The sequence below is a fragment of the Notamacropus eugenii genome, chromosome 5 (assembly GCF_028372415.1).
Source record: "Notamacropus eugenii isolate mMacEug1 chromosome 5, mMacEug1.pri_v2, whole genome shotgun sequence".
In the NCBI taxonomy this organism is placed as follows: domain Eukaryota; kingdom Metazoa; phylum Chordata; class Mammalia; order Diprotodontia; family Macropodidae; genus Notamacropus; species Notamacropus eugenii.
The window spans coordinates 232,333,680-232,357,999 of NC_092876.1; the positions used below are offsets into that span (position 1 = coordinate 232,333,680).

A 24,320-nucleotide genomic window follows, 5' to 3' on the forward strand; every position below is an offset into this window, starting at 1 on the left:
CTATGACTCTCCTAATGTAGCCTAAGATCACATTCACTTTCTTGACTGCCTATTGACTTCTATTGATCTGGCAGCCCACTAAAGTTCCCAGGTTATTTCAGACCAACAGTTTATCTAGCCATGCTTGCCCCACCTTATGCTTATGATGATTATTTTTGGAATGCAAGGGTAGAACTTCATTCTCATTTCTATTGAATTTAATCTTACTACATTTGATCCAATGCTCTAACCAGGTTTTTTGGAGACCCTAACACTGTCATCCAGCTCTTCACTATCCTTTCTAGCTTCGTATCATCTGAAAATTTGATAAATATGCTATTTATAGCTTTATTCCAGTCAGAGCTAAGCACCAACTCCTGAGGCACTTCATTAGAGACCTCCTCCTTAGCTGACATTAAACCTTTTAAAGCTATTTTGGTCATTCACCTGGTGCTGAGTCCATTTAATTGCATTACCCTTCTAGAGTACATCCATCTTTTCCACAAGAATTGAAAGGGAGACATTGCCAAATGCGTGGCTAAAATCTAGATAAACTGTGTCTACAGCATACCACTCTACTATCCCTTTGACAAAAAGGAGATGAAGTTAGTCTGGCATGATCTGTTCTTGGTCAGGTTCTTTGTGGTCACTGCTTTCTTTTTTAAACAGATACTCACCATCCTTTTAACAATATATTTTTAATTTTGCCAGGAGTCAAAATTAAACTTACTGGTCCAAAGTTTGCATTTTCTTAAGCCTTTTTAAAAAATGGGGATATTTTCTTTTCTTCCATAACACTGCTCCCATTCTTCACAGTCTTTTGAAGGTTACTAATAATGGTTCAGAATACACATCTGCCAGCTTTTTCAGTGCAGGCAAAAAAAAAAAAAGATCTGGAGTCTTAGACTTATCAAGAGGAGTAAGATTTTCTCTTACTATTTCCCTCCTCATTTGGATATCAAGTTCTCATTAGCCATTTTTGGTCAGTCCTCTCCAGGTAAAAGGTCATTCATTCTCTGTGACAGAGAAAGAGGAAGCAAAATAAACTGAGTAGCCCTGCCTTCTGTCTTCTAGGAGACTGATGAACATGGCATAATAGAAACAACATTAAACTTGAAATCAGGAGGATCTAGACACACCTCCTACTTCTGATACTCACTAGCTGTGTGACCATGGACAGGTCACTTCATCTCTTTGAGCCTCGGTTTCCAGATCTATAAAATGGGTATAATGAAATCACCTGTCTCAGTGGGTTTTACAGAGGGTCAAATAAAATAATGCATGTAAAATGTCTTGTAAACATTTAAAGCACTAGATAAGCGTTAGGCATTCTTATTGTTCTATTTACCCTCAGCAATAGTCTTATCCCTTCTTTGATTTATCCTCCCTTTTCCCCAATTTAGGGATAGGGGCTAGACTTATAATTCCATTGATATAAAGAAATCCCAGGTGAGGAAACTTCCCCTACCAATGCAGGTCAGAACTTGCTTTGAAACTAGACCATTTCTTTAATATATCTTTTTAAAAACCTTACCTTTTTTTGTTATCTTTAGCTTTCCTTGCTTACCTTAGCTTATTCTGAGTTTTTATATCACTGACAACATCCTTATTGGACTGATTCATACTTTTACTTTAATTAATTTTTTCAATCAATTAAAATCTATCCTCTCCCTTCCAACTCCCCTTCTTCACCTCCCATCCATGTACTGAGAAAAAGAAAAACATAACTACTCTTATAAACATGTAAAGTAAAGCAAAACAAGTCCCCACATTGGGTCATCTCTCTCTCTCTCTCTCTCTGTCTCTGTCTCTCTCTCCCCCTCCATATATGTGTATACATATATATACACACATATATGTGTATACATATATATACACATATATATGTGTATACATATATATATACATATATATGTGTGTACATATATGTCTCAATCTGCATTCTGAATCTATTATCTTTCAGCTGAGAGGTAGGGAGCACATTTTACCATGGGACCTCTGTGGAATGTGATTGGTCACAGCATTGATCAGAGTTCCTAAGTCTTTCAAAGCTGTTTGACTTTATGATGCTGTTATTATTGCATAAATTATTGCTCTGATTCTGTTTACTTCACTCTGCATCAGTTCATACAATTCTCCTCAGGTTTCCCTGAAACTGACTCTTTCAGCATTTTTTACAGCCCAATTACATTCTATCACATTCATATAACATAATTCATTTAACTATTCCTTAACTGATAGACATCCCCTTCATTCCAATTCTTTGCCTCTGCACAAAGGGCTTCTTTAAACATATAGATATATGTGTGTGTGTGTCCTTTTCCTCTGACTCATACTTTTATACCCATCCTCCAGTATATTCCCTTGTTTCTAGCTTCTGTTTATACCTTTTAAAAAATCTAAATTGGTCTATGAGTTCCCTGGACATCCATATGGACCTCTTTTCTTCTTCCTTATTTTTTCTTATGTCTTCACCATTTCATTCCTGAAAGTTTCCCAAGCCTCCTATACTGACTATACTACAAAATTTTAGTTCTTAGAGTTCTATTTTTTTCTATTTGAAATTTATTCTCTGCAACTACAAAAGTGCATGTAAGACTATACCCAAATTGCCTATTCCCTATCACAGTTTCTAAGATCAAGTTATCCCTTCCTCCCAAGATCCCATGATTTCATCTCCAGCAGCTAGTTCCATCTTATTGGTGAACATGATATCCTTTCCCTTGTTGGTTCCTCTACTTTCTGGAGAAGGTATCACTAATGGAATTCAAAATAATTTGCAACTCTGCTTTGGGCAGGGAAAGGAAGAACTCCAGAAAATATCAGCTCTACTGAAGTCCCTGTTTACTAAACCATGCCCAGTTTTTAGTCTGCTTCCCACATTCCTCAGCTAATTTCTATTTTTGGTTTGTAATATTCTCCAATGACAATTATCAGTTCTTTTCCTACCTCAGTATATCTTTACCAAAATGTTCTCCACAATGCTTCCTATCTCTGGTTCCTTGTTATTCTCACATAAGTAACTACTCTTTTTTTAATATTTGTATTGGTAGTTTTTGTTTTTACATCATATATCTCTCCTTTCTCTCTCTCAGGAAACCGTCCTTTATAAGAATAACAAATATTGGAAAAAAATGTATCAGTAAAGCTAACCAACATGTCAACCAAGACTGACTTTATATGTAGTGTTCCACACCATTAGTACAGCTTTGCAAAAAAGAACGAATGATAAATTCTCACATCTCTTCCTTAGGGCAAGTTGCTTATTATGCTTTTATAGATTATTGTGTTGTTCTTCTTTTCATTTAATTATATGTATTATTTTTCTGGTTCTACATATTTTGCTTTTTATCAGTTTATATGTTTTCTTATATTTCCCTGAATCAATCATATTCATTAGTTCTTATAGCACACGGATATTTTATTGCATCTGTTGAATTTGTTGAGTCACTAGTCAATCAATGAACATCTATTTTATTTCTAGTTCTTTGCTATCACACAAAGAAAATGCTGCTATAAACACTATGGTGCAAATAGAACCTTTCTCTTTTATCATTTGCTTCCTTGAGATATATGCCAAGCAGTGGAATCTTTGGTTCAAAGAGTATATATATTTATTTTCTTTCATAATATAATTCCAAATTGCTTCTTAATATATATAATGGTGCATTGGTTCATGTTCTTGTTACCCACATTTTGTGAATTTATGCATCTAAAGGTGTGGGTTTTCTTGCTAGGTTCTTTGTTGGATTTTTGTCTCATGAACTTCTGAGTGTTCCAACAGCTTTTTTTTTTCTACAGTGTAGCTACTTTCTATGGTATTCAGTTTGATGGATTTATAGGTGGTGTTCTTTCTCCTCTTTTCACTAGAAAATCCTTTTTACTGAGATTTATAAGAATCTAAGCATGTGCATTCATATTGGCCCTTTGGTGCATTGCATCTCTGTGCAAAAACATATTATTCTTATATTTTTCTGCCATGGTCTAGGAATCCAGATCCTATTTTCAAGCACTATCTTGTTGCCTTCCCAAATCTAATGTTGTCTTCTGAAATTCTTGACTTCAGTCAGTAGTAGTGATGAAATTATCATCTGTAAGGTTGTCTTTAGTGTTTCTTTCTACTTTCCTTCATGTAATATCTTGTTTCAGGTGGTGCGATTGGATAGAATGCAAAGCATGAAGTCAGGAAGACCTGGGTTCAAATTTGGCACCAGACACTGGGCAAGTCACTAACCCTGTTTGCCTCAGTTTTCCCAACTGTAAAATGAGCTGGAGAAGGAAATGGCAAACTACTCCAATCTTTTCCAAGCAAACCTAAATGGAGGTCACAACAACAACAGAGAAATAGAGTGGTAGGTCAGTAGAATAGATTAGGTACACAAGACACAAATGACCATAGTAATCCAGTGTTTGAAAAATGAAAACATCCAAACTTTTAGGACAAGAACTCACTTTTTGACAAAAACTAATGTAGACTAACATCTCACACCATATACCAAGATGAAATCAAAATGACTACATGATTTAGACATAAAAGGTGATCTCATAAGCAAATTTGGGGAGTATGGAATATTTTACCTGTCAGGTCTATGGACAAGCGAAGAATTTTTGAACAAACAAGAGCTAGAGAACATTATGGGATATAAAATAGATAATTCTGATTACATTAAATTAAAACAGGTTTTGCACAAACAAATCCAATGTAGCCAAGATTAGAAGGAAAGCATAAAACTGGCAGGGGAGGGGAGGGTAATTTTACAAGAAGTTTCTCTGATAAAAGCTTCATTTTTCAAATATATATAGAGAGCTGAGTCAAATTTATAAGAATATGAGTCATTCTCCAATTTATAAATGGTCAAAGGATATTGGGAACAGGTGGTTTTTGGAAGAAGAAATCAAAACTATTTACAGTTATAACAAAAAATGCTTTAAATCACTATTGATTAGAGAAATACAAACAAAACAACTATGAGGTACCTATCAGATTAGCTAATATGCCAGAACAGGAAAATGACAAATGTTGGAAGGGATATTGAAAAATTGGGACACTAATGCACTGTTGGTGGCATTGTGAACTGATCCAGTCATTCTGGAAAGGAATTTGGGACTATGCCCAAAGGGCATTCAAACTGTGCCTGCCCTTTGACTCAGCAATACCACTTCTAGGTCTATACTCCAAAGAGATTAAAACAAAAAGACCAATATGTACTAAAATATTTATAGCAAGTCTTTCTGTGGTGGCAAAGAATTGGAAACCAAGGGGATGCTGAACAAGTTGTGGTAAATGATTTTGATGGAATATTATTGCACTATATGAAATGATGACCAAAATGGTTTCAGAAAAACCTGGGAAGACTTAATATGAACTGATACAAACTAAAGTGAGCAGAACCAGAACATTGTAACAGTAACAGCAATATTGTACAAAGATCAACTGTGAATGACTTGGCTATTCTCAGCAATACAATGATCCAAAACAATTCTGAAGAACTTAGGATGAAAAATGATCTCCACTTCCAAAGAAAGAACTGATGAAGCCTAAATACAGATCAAGGCATACTTTTTTTTAACTTTATTTTTCTTGGGGGTTTTGTGGCCTGTGTTTTCATTCACAGCATAACAAATAAGGAAATATATTTTGCATGACTGCATATGTATATACTGAATGGCATGCCTTCTCAAGAAAGAAGAGGGAAAGAATTTGGAACTTAATTTTTTTAAATGTTAAAAATTATTTTTACATGTAATTGGAAAAATAAATAAAATATTAAAACATTTTTAAAAGAAATATGAACATCAAATACTCCATTAACAAGCATTTATTAATCATCTACCAGGGACAAGGCACTGTGCTAGGCACCCTCGAAAACAAAAACAAAGAGTGAAACACTCCTCAATCTGAAGAAGCTTATATTCTATAAAAGATAGCAAGTACATATATAAGTACATATAATAAATATTTAATTTAAATAATTTTAAAATATTCATTTATTTAACATTTAAAGAATATTTTAATAAATAAATATTTGATATTTATTTATTTTAAGAATAAATATCAGTAATTAAATACAAGATGTTTTGGGCCCTAGTACTTATAGCAGACTACATGTAGAAGGTGGTGCTTGAGTTTCATCTTGAAGGATGGGGGCAGGGTCTGTGAGTCATGGAGGATGGCCAGTGAAGAGACATGGAGAGGGCTGATAGAATGCCAAGGGACAGCAACAGAAAAAAGCCCAGTTTACATGTATTGTAGAGTGTAGAAGGAAGAGTAATATACAATGAAATTAGGTTGGGACCTAGTTGTGAAGTGATTTAAAAACTAAAAAAGTTTAAATTTTATCTATCTTAAAGGCAGTAGAGAGCCATGGGAGTTGATTGAATAGGGGAGTTACATGGTCAGATCTGTGCTTAAGGACTATTACTTGTGCACCAGTATGGACTGGCATGGGGAGAGACTTGAGGCATGGAGATCAATTAAGAGTCCATTTCTAGGTGAGACACAATGAAGACTTGAAATAGCATGTTAAGTATCTAAGTAAGGACAGGATGTGAGAGCTGTTATAGAGGTAGAAACCACAAGATTTGGCAACTTATTGGATATATAGGCTAAGAGACAGTATGGAGTCAAGGACAGTATGTCTGTATTGTGAACCTGGAAGACTAGAACAATGGAGGCTTTGAACAAAATAGGGAAGTGTGGAATGGGGTGGATTTTAAGGGAGAGATCATTAATTTTGTTTTGGACACATTGAATTTGAGGTGTCTCTAAAACACTTGGTTTAAAATATCCAAGAGGCAAACATAAGATTGCTGTTTAGGTCCCATAAGGGTGGGGAACGTTACAGCCTCAAGGCCATCTGTGACCCTAGAGGTCCTCAAATGTGACTGGATCCAAACTTCACAGAACAAATCCCCTTATTAAAAGGATTTGTTCTGTAAACTTGGACTCAGTCAAAAGGCCGCACCCAAGGACCTAGAAGGCTACATAAGACCTCGAGGCCGCAGGTTCCCCACCCCTGGATTAGGACTTGATATGTAATCAAAGTCAATAGCATAGAGATGGTAAACCCAGAGGAACTAATGAGGTCACTAAGACAGAGAGGAAGTAAAAAGAAAAGAGGAGAGAACCCACTACAGCTCCCTTTGTACATCCATATTTAGAGGGCATGATATGATGAGCCAGGAAAAGAGAATGACAAAGTGTTTAGACAGGTTTGAGGAGAACCAGGAAAGAGTGGTATTGTAAAAGTTAGAAGAAAGAGTATTCAGGAGGAGAGGGTGGTCAAAAGGGTCAAATGCAGCAAATAGATGCACAGAGATAAGGACTGAGCAAAGATCATCTGATTTGACTATGTAGCTTTGGTAACTATGGAAAAAGCAATTTCAGTTAAGTGATGAGATTGGAAAAGTTGAGGAGTGAGAGGAGAGGAAGTGGAAGCACAAATGTACGCACATGTTTCCTAGAGTTTGGCTGAAAAAGGGAGGAGACACAAAGGATGATAATGAAATGGAAGGGAATGTCTTCAAGGATATCTGTAGGAGGTTGGCCTTGGCAGTATAGTGGCAATGATATGGTGTACACAATTCTTCTTGCTCTCTATAATTTCTGGGATTTCTGGGAGTGAAATCCTTGTTGCTAAAGAGTCAAGACCCCATTTGGAGTTTTCTTGACAGTTACTGGAGTGGTTTCCTATTTTCTTCTCCAACTCATTTGACAGATGAGGAAACTGAGGCAAACAGGGTTAAGTGACTTGCCCAGGAACACACAGCTAGTGTCTGAGGCCAGAACTGAATTCAGGAAGATGAATCTCCCTGACTCCAGATCCAGCATTCTATTCACTGAGTTACCTAGCTGGCCTCCCTTCCCCACCCCAAATGACTACATAATTCTTCCTCTTCTCTATACTTTCTGTCCCCACCCCGAACCCCATAGTACCTTGTCCCTTTGTTAGCTCTGAGAAAGCTAATTTCCTGGTCTCACTTCCTTCTTACTTACCTCTTATCAACTTGCCTTTCTTACCCTGTCTTACAATTCCTCTTCTTTCGGGAGCCCTTCTCTTTCTCCTTCCCCTCCAGTCCCTCTCTTTGTCCCCTGCCCTCCTTGCCCTCCCTCATTCTTGGGTCTTCCTTCCCTAGAATGAAAGACACTCTCATTTCCTTTTGAAATACATCTGATTGTTAGCTAGTCTTTCCTTAAAAGAGCTGAAATCTGACTCTTTGAAACTCCCATCCTTTTCTCCTAATTCTGTCCTCTGAAGGGAAGCAGAGCAATTAAAAAAATGTATTTTTCTTTTTCCCCCAATTACATATTAAAACAATTTTCAAAACATTTTTCTCTGAGTTTTGAGTTCCAAATTCTATCCCTCCCTTCCTTCCCCCTTGAAATTATAAGCAATCAGATGTAGGTTATACATGTGCAATTATGTAAAACATTTCCATTTTGTACAAGAAGACTCTAATAAAAGAAAAAGAATGAAAGTGAAAAATAGCATGCTTCAGTCTGTATTCAAACAATATCAGTTCTTTTTCTGGAGGTGTATAGTATGCTTCATCATTAGTCCCTTGAGATTTTCTTGGATCATTGTATTGCTGAGAATAGCTAAGCCATTCACATTTCTTCATGAAACAGTATTGCTGTTACTGTGTATAACATTTTGATCCTGTTCACTTCATATCAGTTCTTCTGAGCAGAGCAAGTTTAATTCTTTCAGGTATTTCCCTTCAAATGTTAGAAAGCAACAATCATGTCACCCTTAAGTTTTCTCTCCTTCAGAGTAAACATCCCCACAACTATTCCTTCTTATGGAATTGATTTTCAGCCTTTTCACCATCCTGATCACCAACTCCAGATAAGTTTCAGTTTGCCAATGTGGTGCCCAAAAGTGAACACAGAACTGAACATGGATTCTAATCAGAACAGTGGAACATTAACCTCTTCAATGATATTTGCCAAATGCAAGGATTTCCAGTTTAGATCATTTAATATAGCACCAGTAATGCTACCAGTTAGGATAGCACAGTAGATAGAGTGCTGACCATGCAGTCAGAGGGATCTGAGCTTGAATCTTGCCTCTGACATTTACTAGCTGTATAACCCTGGACAATTCACTTAATTGCTATCTGCCTCAATTTTCTCAACTGTAAAATAGGGATCAGAATAGCACCTATCTCACAGAGTTGTTATAAGAATGAGATAATATTTGTAAAGCACTTCGTGTGGTCCCTGGCACATAGTAGGTACTTAATAAATGCTTGTTCCCTTCCCTTCATATTAAACTAAGATATTGTAAACTACAGTGTCCAACATCATTTTCTGAATATTATATGTGTTCATCTTTCATATAACTTATTAACAGAAGTGTCAGAGCAAGCAACAAATCAGAATATGATAAAATATAAAGTAAGCTAGTTTTTCCAGAAATGTTTTTTTTTTCTAATTCCCTTACAATCATTTGCAATACATTTGCAATCTTCAGTCAGCCCTGATTATGAGCCCAGCAAACAACAGGTTGGATTAATACTATTGGAATTTTCTCTTGAAAAGTTCTCCATAGAACTTCAGGATGTCTTAAGATGCAGAAAAGAGGTAGTTTTTACAACCGAAAAATCTTCAATACCCAAGTTAGATTTCTGAGTAGCTGAGGAGCCACACGGTGATCGCTGAAATGCAATTTTCTGGTAGGAGCATCTGGGTGGATGGTAGGCAGGTGTCCTCGCTGGCTTCTCTCATGGCCTCTTAGCCAGCTAGCTGGCCTAGTGGAGGCTCTAGCAGCTGTGGACCTGCCAGGGAACTGATTTGAGGTCAGGGTCTGGAGGAGCTCCTTTGTTCTCCTAAATACCATTGTTTCTAGACTCACTTATTGTTGCAAAAGGTTTGCTGATTTTTGTTATAAACACAACCCATTACTAAAAGTCCTTTTATGTTGATGAGGGGCATTTTCCTGGCTCCTCTTTGTTTGATATGGAAATGCCTCAGGCTAGTTTTATGGCCACACACATTCTAGAAGGAAGTGAGGGAGAGACATAAAATTGCACCTACCATAAAGGTGGCTGCTCTATGGTTCCCGCAAGTAGTCTTTGAAGAATACACAAAGAAGTCTCTAACTAAAGGAGCAGACTCCCTTTGCGTACCTAAGTGTGAGTGTATAAGGATGTACAAGGTGTCCCAAAAGTCTTAGTGCAATTTTTTTTTTCTTTAATAGCTTAAAGCTACACAAAGACTTCTGGGACACTATATTATGTGCACACAGACATAATTAGTCCCATTAAGGAATCCATGAGAAATCAGGCTCCTCCAGAATGAGGCCACCTGTGTTAAGAGAACATCAGCTGTCACAGGAATTCAGTCAATCAGTAGACTAGCGTTTATTAAGTGCCCAAGACAATGTGTTAGCCAAGAGTAACCAATAAGACAGGAAGTATAGCATAATGTCAGAGGAGGCCTTTGTTCTAAACCCAACTCTGAAATTATATGACCTTGGGTAGCTATTTTTATTTTCCCACCCAAGTTTCCTCATCTTGGAGTAGGAAAAGGATATTAACCTTTTGATGCCATGGATCCTTTAGTCCATCAGATAAAACCTTCTCAGAAAAATGTTTTAAATGCTTAGAATGAAATACATTGGATTGTAACAGAAACCAATTATATTGAAATAATTATTAATTTTATGTATATGTATACATATATACACACAGTATATATACATGCTTATATATGTAGATATATAAATGTTTATATATGTATATATAAATATATATACATTTATATCACACACTTTTGTGTATGTATATGTATATGTATATTGTATGTATGTGTATATAAAACTGTGGCAGGCCAGAAATATACATATGCCCAACTTCTAGCTAAACAGGAGGAGATGGTGGAGATGACGAAATTGGAAAGTCTTCTTTAACTATGCCCAGACTATAGCTTCTCCTTTCTGTACCCTTTCCCTCATTCAGAGGTTATCTCCTCCTCCATTCGGACACCTAGTACCTCTCTACCTCTTTCTTCCATCTAAAGAGATATTCCACAAACATTTTTGAAGCACTTAATGTGTACTAGCCATGTATTTGCTGAGGATATAAAGATAAAAAATAGAGTATATCCTAATGGGGGGAGAAGGTGGGTAGAAGAAGATACAACACGAATAAGTATAAAACCAGAGAGGGATAAGTGAGGACAAAGGAGAGATCCAGAGCACACTAGGAAATTTTGAAAGAGAGAACATCAATGGGGAAGGGTCAATGATCTATAAAAGTTTCACATCCCAGACACCTAAGCTCAGCACCCAAGATGAACCCTGAAAGAGGTTTAGGAATGTAAAAAATAGATAGGAGGATTGCATTTCAGGAATGGAGTGAAGGAGGATAATAGCCTGCCTGATGCACAGAAAGAGAAACTACCTTTCCAATTAGAATACAGGTAAGAGACCAGTTGGTATGGGTAAAATATCTCATCTCTGTCATTTATACCTACTGATTGAGTGACTGAATGATTATACTTCATTGTAAATTACCTTTAGGCCAAGTGTTGCCTTAAACGGTCATTTGCCTTTTCACTCTTACCTATCCAATGGAAGGTGATGTCCAATGTTGGAGAATTTAAGGCAGAGATTTTCATCTCTTTTGTCTGTCATGGACTCCTTTGGCAGTCTGGTGAAGACTATGGATCCATCACTTCTCAGAATAGTGTTTGTTGCCTACATTCATAATTGAAGGAAACACTAAATTTCAGTTAGAGGTTAGTAAAAATAAAGACATACATTTTTTCCCCATCCAAATCATGGAATACTTTAAATCTATTCAATAATCCATTGAGAATCTGAGGACCCCAATTTAAGGATCCCTGATTTAAGGCTTTAGTAAGCAAGTGAGATGTTTTGAAAGGAGATAGAACAATATTCCAGTTATCTCTAGCTCTTCTTTCCCTCTCCTTCCTTTTTTCCCTCTTCCCTATCTCCACTATCTAAACAAGTTCCAAGTCCTGTTAATTCTAGCTCAGCATCTTTCCTATCTTGTTCCCTTCTCTCTGTTCACACTGCTATCACTTCGGGTTGGGTCCTTATCATCTTTCATAGAAACTATTTCATAATCTACTAACTGGTCTTCTTGCCGCTATCTTTTCCTTCTCCCCTCACCTCCTTCTTTACACCATCCTTTGCTTAAAACCTTCACTGGCTCCCCATGTTTACAGTACTAATTACAAATTACGAACTTTAATTTCATTGTTTTTCACAATATGGGAGTAACTTACCGACCTTTTCAACACTATTTCATATTACTTATGTATGTGATACTTTTTAATCTAACCAGGAAGATCTCATTCAATCCCACCACCATGCATTTATAGCCAAAAAGGGATGGGAAGCAGCAATTTCAAGGATAAAATCCTGAAGACACAAAAAGAAACAATTCTGAGGAAGATCAAAACAGGGAGGGTTGTCCAAACAGACAAATCTGGATGCAGGGGGAAAAAATCAACTCATCTACTGTTCCCTGCTCAAACTACATTTGAAATACTCAGAATTGGATGCCCCATTTTGGGAAGGCAATTGATGAGATGGAGAGCATTCATATAAGGCGAGCCAATATGAGGAAGTTCTCAAAAACTATCTTAATTGAGACTCAGCTGAAGAAACTGAGAACATATAGCCTGAAGAAGAGAAGGCTTGGGAAAGATGAAAGTTGTCTTCAAGTACTTTTAAGGAGAAATGGGAGGATGCTGAAGACATGCAAATTTCAGTTCAATGTAAGACAACACTTTCCAATAATTTCAGTTGTCCAAAGTGGAATGGGCAGCCTCAGGAGATAGTGGGTCCTTACTTGTTGAAAATGTTGTAGAAGGGATTCTTTTCCAGCTCTGGGCTATACAGGATGGCCTTTGTGGACCCTTCCAACTTGGAGATTCTGTTATTCTGGGGGGCAGAGGGTAGGGAAGGAGACCTATGTCCCATTCATTCGTGTTCGTCTTTTGTTGCTGAAGAAGACCATGCCATCAGAGATATGATGACATGACTTGCACTTGACTTTGTTTTGAGTGAGGGAGGGCTGTGCAGGTCATCAGCCTCACTTCTCCTCTCCCATTCATTACTCTTCTCCTAGAAGCCTGATCTTGGGTCAATTACTTATCCTCTTGGGGTTGGCAGGATGGGAAACGTGCTACATAAATATGTATGATTTAACACTGTTTTATAGCTCAAACAAAAAAGAAAGTTGAGGCATTTTTTTTTGAAACTCTATATGCTGCATTGTATTGCTGTTATGAGGAAACTTCTCCAGTTTTGTTGAGTAAGCAGGCTGATAATTTTGTTAACTACTACCGGAATCTATTGTGGGTCAAACTCAAAGTCAATCAATAAACATTTATTAAGTGACTACTATGTGCTAAGCACTTAGATACAAAAAGAGGTATAAGACAGCTCCTGCATCACAACTGTTCTTGCAGCATAACACAATTCTTCCTTGGAAAAATCCAGCCTTCCTTTTTAGTGTAATCTCCTACTACTGTCCTCTACATTTTCAAATGGACCACTGCCTCCATACTCCCCACTTTCCTTTACAGTGTTTGACTCTGCCTTTGCTCACATTGTTTTCCATAAGTAAAATGTCTTCTCCTTTCCCTCTTCCTTATATACTGGATTCCCAACCATTTTTTTAATTCAAATTCAAATGCTGCCTACTTCAAAAACTGCCCCTGCTCTCCCTGCCCACAGTCATTGAACTCCCTCCAAGATAAATGTACCTAGCACTTGTATTGAATCTCTTTTATGTTCTTGACATGCTTTGTATGATAGTTATTTGTGTGTATATCTTGTACCTCTACTACAGTATAAGTTCCCAAAGGAGACTGTCATTTAAATTTTCTAACTCCCCCAGTATTTAGTAGTCAGTCACTGAACAAACAAGGGTTATTATGTTCTTACTATGTGCCAGGCTCTGTGCACAAACAGAATACTGGGAATACAAACATAAACAAAAGGAAAAACAATCCCTGTCCTCAAGGAGCTTACATTTCTTTTTTAAAAAATTATTTATTTTTAACATTCTTTTTTTAAAAAAACAAACAATTTAAGTTCCTGATCCAGTCATTCTGGAAAGCAGTTTGGATCTATGACCAAAGGGCTATAAAATGCGCATACCCTTTGACCCAGCAATTCCACTTCTAGGGCTGTATCCCAAAGAGATCATAAAAATGGAAAAAAGGAGCCATGTGTACAAAAATACTTATAGCAGCTCTTTTTTTATGACCAAGAATTGGAAATTGAGGGGATGCCCATCAATCAGACAATGGCTGAACAATGGCTGTGCAGAACCTGAAAAGACTTATATGAACTGATATTGAAAGAACTAAGTCAAACCAAAAGAACATTGCACACAGTAACAGCCACATTGCGTAATGACTAATTTTGATAGACTTAACTCTTCTCTACAATGCAAAGATCTAAGATAACTCCAAAAGGCTCATGATGGAAAATGCTGTCCGCATCCAGAGAAAGAATTGTAGAGTCTGAATGCGGATAGAAGCACACTATTTGTTCTCTCTTTGTTATTTTGTTTCTTCTTTCTTGTGGTTCTTCCCATTGATTCTAATTCTTATTTACAACACGACTAATGTGAAATTGCTAATGATTAATGTGAAATTTTTTTAAAAATTTTGAGTTTCAAATTTTCTCCCACCCTCTCATCTCTTCCCAGCCACCGAGAAGGTAATAAATGGGATACGATTATACATATGAAATCATACACAACATATTTCCAGTGGACCTCAATTTAAACCCCATCTCTGATATTTATGACATGTGTGACATTTATGACATTAAATGACAAGTCATTTAACCTCATTGGGACTTAATTTCCTCTATAAAATGAGGAGCTTGGACTAACTGACATTTTATATCTCTTCCAGCTCTAGACATATCATTCTTTGAGTTAAATTACTTGCTCTAGATCACAAAGATAGTAAGTGGGAAAGCCAGAACTTGAGCCCCAACCCTCTGACCTCATGCTGGTTCCCTTGTTCTACGCCTCACTGTCTCTCTTCATTGATAATACTTTGACTTTGTTCAAGAGATACCTATTTGTTCTGCAAGACTCTTTGGACCTTATAACACCTTTCAGAAAGAACAAAGAGGGAATTGTTATGACCAAGGAAATACTGTGAACACCTGAAGCCCTGCATTACAGAAACACAAAGTGTTGATATTATTATTATTATTATTAATATTATTAAAATTATCATTATCATTAACTTCTGTCTGGTGAGGTTAAAGATTATACCCAAGATAACTAAAGGTCCTAGACCTCACTTTTTTTGGTTGACCTTGCATTTGACCCAAACACCAGAGAATGTTTCTGTCTAGAACTGTTCATAAATTCCCTTTTACTACTTCAGATAAAATTGAAGTTACTGAGTAACTGAAAGATTGCTTATGATTCAGAGTTCAATTTTTAGATCTAATGTACAATGTTTAAATAAGTAAACATTAACTTCATAAATGACCCAGGCCTGGAGAAATGGAGTGAAATCTTGGAACACTGGACTTAAGAGGCAGAAGACCTTGGATGAAGTCCTAGCTCAATCACCACTTAATAGTTGTGTGACCTTGAGCAAGTAACCTCACACCTCTGATCTGTAAAAATAAAAGGGTTTGCTCTCCAAAAGTCACTTTTAGCTCTTATATTGTGATTCTTAGTTGTGTGGGGAACAATGATATTAATAAACAGCAACATGGATATAGGATGATACAGTATCTAGAGCGCTGGACTTGAAATCAGGAAGAACTAAATTCAAATCTTGTTTCCGAAATTAGCTATGTGACTCTGAGGTTGGTCACGTTGCCTTTCTTAACCTCAGTTTCCTTCTCTGTAAAATGAGGATAATGATAGCACCTTCTCCTGAGGGTAGCTGTGAAGATCAAATGAGGACATAAAGTACTTTGCAGGTGGGAGAGCCAGTGGGAAAGCCAGAACTTGAGTCCAGATCTTCTGAACCTATGTTGGTTCCCCTACCAAACCTCACTGCCTCCAGTAAAAGTGCTCTGCTTTTTCTCAAAAGATGCCTATTTATTTTACAAAATGAAAATAAGTAATAAAACTGGGCTTGTGGCTAAACCATTTGTGCCTCCCAAAAGCTATGTGTAGCATATAAAGTAACTTTTGAAACCTCAACAGCTCAATGTATGCTGTGTTACAAAGAACATTATGGGGAAGGGGTCCTACTGGAAATGTAAAGGAGAAATATCACAGACCCAACATTGGAGTTTTTAGAACAAAAGAACTTATGCCTGATTCCCCTAAGTAATGTTAGCAGCAAGTTACTCCTTGAAAGAACTGGACAAAAAGATTTCTGATTGGTGGTTCCTAGGGGCCATGATTTTATCACAAGATGAACAATCAAACTTGGATGTTGGCCAAATCACTTGACCTCTTTGAACATCAGCTTCCTCATCTGTTAAATGAAAGGGTTAGACTAGATAACTTCTGACAGTTCCTTCTGGCTCTAGAGTTATGGTCATAGGATGATCCTTTTTGTAATAAATCCCTAAATAAGCAATAAAAATGAACTATACTTTGTATATGAAAATTATGCTACAGCCTTACTTTTAGTAGGGCAGGAATACTGAGGGATGAGATCTTGGGGGTATATCTAAACTCTTCTTTACAAATTTGCTTATGTGACTTGGTGAAGACGTTTTTCAATAAACTTTGAGGGTATTTTTAGTGGTGAGTTATTGACTATAATCTCTATGATGTATTATGTTCAAAGGTGGCTTACTGGTTGAGAGTAGAGATGTAGGGGTTAAGGGGTGGTGCCAGGGCACACCCAGGAAAATGGTATACCTTATTGGCTAGGTGCATAGTGCTACCAATGAAGCAAATAAAGAATGGCAGAAGCTGGGGAAAGTCCAAGCTGTACCCTTTATTCCTGAAGAAAAGGTGGCTATTACATATAAGGAGGCTATGGGAGAACAAAAGCCCAGAAAGGTGGCTCTTAAGTCATTTCTAGATAATGGTGTGAGGGCCCATGAAGTTAGACCACATGGTAGGCCTCAGAAAACAAAATGTATTTTAAAAGCTTGAGAACCATACAGCTATTATACCATGTTTTATTAGCACTCTTATGGTCCTTATACCCTGTATATAATCTGTGAATTTACTATTTTTTTCTGTAAACAAATGCCCTTGATTAAAACTCAAGACAATTTGGGTCTAGCAAAAAGAAAGGATGGTTGCAGAAGCCAGAACCATCTGGAGCCTGGTGGAATATAGAGATCTGACAGGAATAATCATCAAGTTCAGGACAAGTTAATGCATTTTACCAGGGAAGCATTAGAACATCAGTCAGTCCCTTTTAGGGATCAGATCACCCTGGACCCAGATTAGGACAAAATACTTCATAGATCTTGGCCTATCAGTCATGATAAAAATCTACTCCATCTGTAAGGTTATGTGTGTCCTTACAGCCTAGTGACCAATGGCATACATGCATGGCCAGAGTTGTAGTTAAGAATTTTTGGCCACTGAAAAAAATGAAGATATATGTGGATATATAAATATATGGAGATATATAGAGATAAAGTCCTTAAGTTTAAGACCTCATTAGCTCTGTTCTTTAACTAAACCAAACTAAACATCCATCATGGGCTTCTCATCATTGAGTTTGAAGGATAAAGAAGAAGATAAGAATTTCATTTAATTTTTTTTTTTAGGAAAACACTCTAATTTGTCATTTAAGCCTTTATTAGGCTTACATCCAAAGAAACTCCTAGCTTTTTAGCAGATATTGATACTACCACCAAGATTTCTAGAGATTTTCTCTCTGCATTAGTTGTTGTTTAGGAGTTCAGTTGTGTCTGACTCTTCATAATCCAATGGACTATAGCATACCAGTACAATCCATGGGGTTTTCTTGGCAAAAATGCTGGAGTGGTTTGCAATTTCCTTCTCCAGTGGTTAAAGCAAACAGAAGTTAAGTGACTTGCCCAGGGCCACATAGCCAGTAAGTATCTAAGGCTAGATTTTTATCTCTGTTCATTCTGACTCCATGCCAGTACTCTATCCTTTTAGCCACCTGGTTGTCTCTGGAAAAGTTTCAGTGCACCTTTCTGTTACTAAAAGCTTTAAAACTGCACTAAGACTTTTGGATCATATAGAGAAGATTCATTCAAGTCTTTACTTAAACTGGAAGCTTCATAGCTTTCAACTTTTAAGAGAGTTAACAGAATATGTGCCACCATTAATAGATAAGACATAAAAATTATTGCTTCCTATCTCTTGTATAATCAGTTATCAACAGAACAACAATATCACTGTGCTCATAATCTATGAAAGAGAAATCAAAGAGAAGGGCTAGGCCACAATGTGAAAGCTTCAACTTCTGCTAGATCTACTATTATCTTACTGGAAGGCTGAACCAGATGATCTCATTATACCTTTAGTTCTTCATCTAGAATAATGACAGTTGAGAGTCAGAAGGCCCAGACATTTCTGGCCCCATTCATAGCATGTAATTTGAAGGGTACCAAAAGGCCCATCTGCCTGAAATTATCTCTGTCTCCCCAGGTGGCTGAAATTTACACCATAAAAATAACTCCTTAAGGTGTTGTGTGCAGGAAGTACTCCTCAAGTGCAAATATGCAATCTGACTAATATTGACTGGTAGCACATAGTTTACAGCTGATTATCAGTTTCCTCTTCCAATTTTAAGGACCCTCCTTGAAATCTGAGCTCCTAGAAGACTTGACTGTATCTGTACTTCTTTTGTATCCCCCTCAGTACTTCACACAGTCCTGACTATATATATCAAATGTTTATTAAATACTTGTTAATTCATCAATGCTGAAAAAAAGCAAAATGGAACTCCAGGCTTTCTTCTTCCATGAGAACTTGATGAATACTCTTCTATTCATACAGATCCCAGCTCAAAATCCCCAAAACTCCAAGATTTACCAAAGAGTTTTCATGAATTGCTTTGGGGAAAAGACTATCATACGAAGGCCAACGTTCAGAGAACAAGCCTCTCCTACCCTTAGCAAGACTGGTTCTTAGAAGCAATCTTGGGTCAGGCCATACTTAAAGCTTTCCTAGCTTGGATGAACCTTCTGCAGTTAGTGTTGCTATTGGCATAGCAAGATGAGCTGGGTCACCTCCATGCCAAAATGATATCTTAAAGGATTTTTAGTGGAGATCCACACTCTCTATCTGTAATATAACGAGAGAAAGAAAGGTACATGCAAAAAAAATTTTAATTTTTCAATTGTTAACTTAATATTTTAAAGTTTCATTAGCCTGAATTACTTCATTCATGATGTTATTAATAACTAGGATTGACTCCAGAGAACCTTGAAATCTCCCCTCCTACATGAAACAAAGTCCTACTTAGGGACTATTCTGAAATAAAACTGGTGCTTACTAAAACATTAAGTACAATGTGTGTGTGTGTATATATATATATATATATGTATTTTTAATAGAATACTCATGTTCTAAATGGGACCTTACAAATAAAAATAATACTAAAGATAAAGACCAAAAAAAGCAGAGGGATTGAATTAAGTAGATACAAGTTGTCACAAAAGTTTCAGTGCACCTTTCTGTTACTAAAAGCTTTAAAACTGCACTAAGACTTTTGGATCATATAGAGAAGATTCATTCAAGTCCTGAGGAGTTTTCAACATACAAAGTATCCAAAGGAGATGAAGATACCAAAGGAGTGAGGGAAAGGGATCTGATGGAAAAAGAAAAGAAAGTCAACAATGGAAAAACACATTAACAGCTAATTTCCCATCTATATAAAACTTTTATGTCAGTCATGGATAGCGGTGTTATGGTGCAATAATTCAGAGTTCCTGATTTAGAGTCAGTAAGACTTGGTCTGACCCCACCTCTGACACTAGCTGTGTGATCCTGGGCAAATCATATAACCTCTCTGAGTCTCAGTTTCTTTCCTCAGTTTCCCTTTTGACAATCTTGAAGGGTCCCTCCCTGCTCTAAATCCTAGGATCCTGTGATCTCTGGAGTGGGCTAATAATCCTTTAACTGACAGAGCCCTTGCAACACATATTTCTGTAAAATAATGTCATTCTGAGTTCCCAGAGGTTGGTCCCAAGGTTTGGGGTCAAAAAGAGTCAACACAACAGCAGCAAATATTAACTGGGCTCTTACTTAGCTGTATGGCCATGAAGGAACACTCCATTTCTGTTTCTGTAAAAGCTAGTAATGTAGCTAGTAATGCTTAGAGCACCTATTTTGCAGAATTGTGGTAAAGCTCATGTGAGAAAATCATGCGAAGCCCTTGGCAAGTGCTACTTGGCAATAATAACAATAACAACAATAACAATGTCTAGAATTTATATAACACTTTAAGATTTACCAAGCACTTTACAAATATCTCATTTTACCCTCGAAACAACCCGGGGAGGTAGATGCTATTATTATTCCATTTTATAGTTAAAAAAACTAAAGCAGATGAAGTCTTATCTTCTAGTGCAATGGAATTAGGAGATAGACATGTTCTCTCTCATCCTTGCCTCTGCCAATCTGGAGTTGTGACTATGGACAAATCATGGGATCATAGATTTAGAGCCTAAAGGAATCTTTGAGGTCATCTAGTCCATTTTACAGTTGAGGCCCAGAGAGATTTGTCCGTGGCCACCAAAGCAGGATTCAAACCCAAGGACACAGCTATTAAATCCAGAACTCTCTCCATTTCGTCACACTGCCCATCTACTTCATCTGCCAATCTCAGATTCTTCCTCTGTAAAATATTGATAAAAATACCTATGTCAACCATGGGGGCTGTGATGAAGAGCAAATACAATTTTGCAAACCTAAAAGCTATATAAATAAGAGATGTATACAAAGATATAGATTACACAAATTCAACTCAGACATAAAGGGCTGAAACAAGGAAGTTAAACTGGTTTCTAAGACAATTTCCTCATTTAATATCCTGAGATTCTGTAGTGTCCCAATATGCTAAGAATGCTACTTTTTTATTGTAAAAGAAAAAGAAAAGTCACTCTTTTCCTAGGACTCAAAGCTTTATTATGTCTTGTGACAACACACAGATTTGAGTATTTATGCCGAGAGAGAGAGAGAGAAAGAGAGAGAGAGAGAGAAAGAGAGAGAGAGAGAGAAAGAGAGAGAGACACAGAGAGACACAGAGAGACACAGAGACACAGAGACACAGGGAGACAGAGAGAGAGAAAGAGAGAGAAGAAAGAAAGGAAGGAAGAAAGAGAGAAAGAAGGAAAGAGAGAGAAAAAGGAGAAAGGAAGAAAAAGAAAGAAACCTCAAAGGTAAATCAGGGGATATCATATTACAATTCCCTTGCCCACTTCCTCCCTCCCCAGGCTCCCCCTCCCCCACCAAAAATCTTTCAGATTGAACAGGACAAAGTTTGATCTCTTCCATGTTGAGAGTTTGGAACAAAAGCAGCTTTCTGCTTGAGCTGGACTTCAAAAGGCTGCTGAGTGACTGCTCTAAGTAATACTTTGTTGTAGATCTCAGAGGAAATTCACAGATGTCCTTCTGTAACAGAGTGCTGTTCCAAGGACCTTTTAACTAAGCAGAGAGGTGTTACTGTATTAACCAAACCGATGTCTTGCATTGGGAGCAATACTGAGACCCACGAAGACTGAACGAGGGGCCAGATGCAGTCAGGTTCAGAACCCATTTTTCTTCAATGAGGTTATCTTATAGGCCAATAAATGTAAAATTCAGTAAGGTGTCCGAGTTGTTTCTAGACTAGGATATTTTTTTAAGTGGAAGGGAGTTAATTTCTGGTTTGACCCAAGCCAATGATACTTATGGAATTACTCCAAATAAAAGCAGGGAAAGTCGGGAGGTAGGTGGTTGACCCTGGGCACCAAGTAACTACCCCGGACACATATAGAAGAACCAATCTAGAAACCAGATTGGGGCAGGCGGGCTCAGGGCCGCCCACGGCGAGTACTCCCCTCCCTGCTTCCAACTCGCCTCTTGTTTCCTCAGGTAGCCTTTGTTCCTTTTCTCTGTCCGCCTGCCTGGAAGAAACTGCGGAAAAACTGACTGCGGAAACTTCCCTGGTCCGGAAATCTGCCCTTGGCTGCCACCGCGCTGGAGAGCTTCTACTGGGCTGTGGCCGCTTCGCTCGGCTGCGCACCAGGCTGCGTCTCCTCGGGTGCTGGAGCGGCTCCGAGCCAGACGGCAGGGCTTCCCAACTGCACCCCCCCGCCCCATCCCCGGTTCAAGTTTTCTCTGCATTCAGGTAATGCCTGCTCTGGGTGGAAGACCCACGTGGCATTCTTGCTTCTACTTGGTGGAGAGGGAGGAGAGAGAAAATGAAGAACAGTCCTCTCCCCCTTGTTAAATCCGTGACCCAGAAGCTAAATCGTGGAGCTGACCTCCCACCCTTTCCACTCCTCCCTCGCCACCCCCCACACTGACTCCCCTTTTTTTCCTGTCTAGGCTCCATGCACTTGTTTATGAACTCGGCGTGTAGCCCTCCCGGGTTTGCTCCCTTCGGGCTTCTGTGAGCTTGCGGTGTGTTTGGTCTTTTCATGTCTCTTTATATTATGGCGGAGCAGCCACACGCTTTTCATGAGAGCAATGCTTTGTGTAAAAGCATTGGCATTTGGCCTTGATACCTGTATCTCTTGATGATTGCAACAAATTTCTAAAATAAATATTGTACTTTGATCTCCTGCGCATTGCATTTTTAATGGAACACCACTTCGTTAAGAATAAATTTCAGGAGGCCCGGAGGGCTCACCGTGCTAATTATCGGTGAAGAAAATGTTCTCAAACTTCTCTACAAGTCAGAGAGATCTGGAACCAGGGCGGTTGTCCCAATTGAGTGACAAGAGAGGCTAATAGGGAAGATGCACCTCTATCCAACTTGATGCCCAACTTTGAACCGAGTATCTTTTTTTCCCCTGCGCCAGGAGGAACGGGGAGAATGCTTTCGCAAAAACAACCGGATTCCTATTCTAAAGTGGGGACCTAGGTAGAAAGTTCTCCCGTAGTAATAACAAGCTTTGGAATGGGGGCGGAGATTCCTTTATATCTTTTTCCTTTCTTAAAAACAGAAAAATAGAAATCCTTTTAAATATTTTAGGTTGTGGTCTATCTAGATGGATTAGCCCATAGATTACAGGCTTTCTGGATACCTGGGCATTTTCCATCCTGGTGACCAGGAGCTGAGTGATTAGTAGAATAGATTGCGATGAGGGATAGAGGCAGGGTGGGTGGCGGAAGGGGAAACTAGAATCAGATCTAGGGGAAGAAAAAACTTTAAAGAGGAAAAAAACTTTTTTGAAGTTTCGAAACTTGTGCAGAGCGAGAGTGTTGATTTGTGGAGTGCCAGATTTACACCTCTGGGTGTCCTGAAGGGGAAGGTTTTCGTTGATCAGCAGGAGGTGAGACGTGGGCTATGAATCCTCGTTGCAAACGGTCTCCCTTCCGCCCCTCCTCTTCAGACCTCCTGCTGAGTCGGACTCGGGCCCCACTTCCAGGCTAAGAGGTGCAGCGAGCCGAGAAAGGGGGTGGTCTTCAACCCCCTCCTCTAAACTACCGCCCCTAGGTTGAGCTTCAGTGTCCCATTCTAGGCAATTTGGGATAGCAAGGGTACAGGGGAGGGCTATAGGAGGTTCCAAAGAGTGGCGCGGGACGTGCTCCCTTAGATTCCTCCCACGCTGCTTATGGGCAGGATAAACCCGCATCTTCTCTAAATTATTCACATTTCACAACTCTCCGAGCTAAGGAAGGAAGCTCACCGATTCGAAGCTGTTGGTGGAGCTGGTGGGTCGCCAGAGCGGAGGAAGAGGGAATGTAATCTGATATCTTAAATTGGATGGGGTGGTGGTGAGGAATCGGAAGGGATCCCAACATAAACCCCAGATTCTGAATATTCCAATGGTTCTTCTCCTTCCGTCCTCCCCAATGTTCTTCCAACACAGATCCCTGAACTACTTCCAAACACCACCAGGTCCAACTAACCAGTGCTAGGAAGCACCTAAGATGTACATTTTACATATGGTAAATCCATCACATCTATTTAATCGATGTCGGCTGGATACCCCCTTTACCCTTGCTCCAGGGGTCTGATTAAACAGTCGGGTTAGGGAGGAGTGAAGAGAGAGGCCTCCAGGGTATGAGCCACATGCCCGGGGTGGGGCAGAACATCTAGGGGCCTAGCAGGGCGGCCAGCTCTCCCCAGGCCTTGGTCCAGAGCCGTGGGAGAGGACTCCACTCTCCTAATCCCTTCAAAAGGCTCCGAGTTAATACAGGCCCTCGTCATCCTGGGAAGTCTTTGAGGGGACAGAGACTGTTACTGTGGAGAGGTCAGATAAAGAAGT

At 38.5% G+C, this 24,320-nt stretch overlaps 1 protein-coding gene across 1 annotated transcript in view; it reads left to right on the forward strand.

Annotated features, from left to right (window-relative positions):
* MYO3B (myosin IIIB) overlaps positions 1-22,792 on the forward strand; it is a 630,862-nt gene extending 608,070 nt beyond the window's left edge. The window contains exon 35 of the mRNA XM_072615711.1: positions 21,976-22,792. The gene's annotated coding sequence lies outside the window, so the exon portion shown is untranslated. The remainder of the gene's footprint in view (positions 1-21,975) is intronic.
* The last annotated feature ends 1,528 nt before the right edge of the window (positions 22,793-24,320 follow it).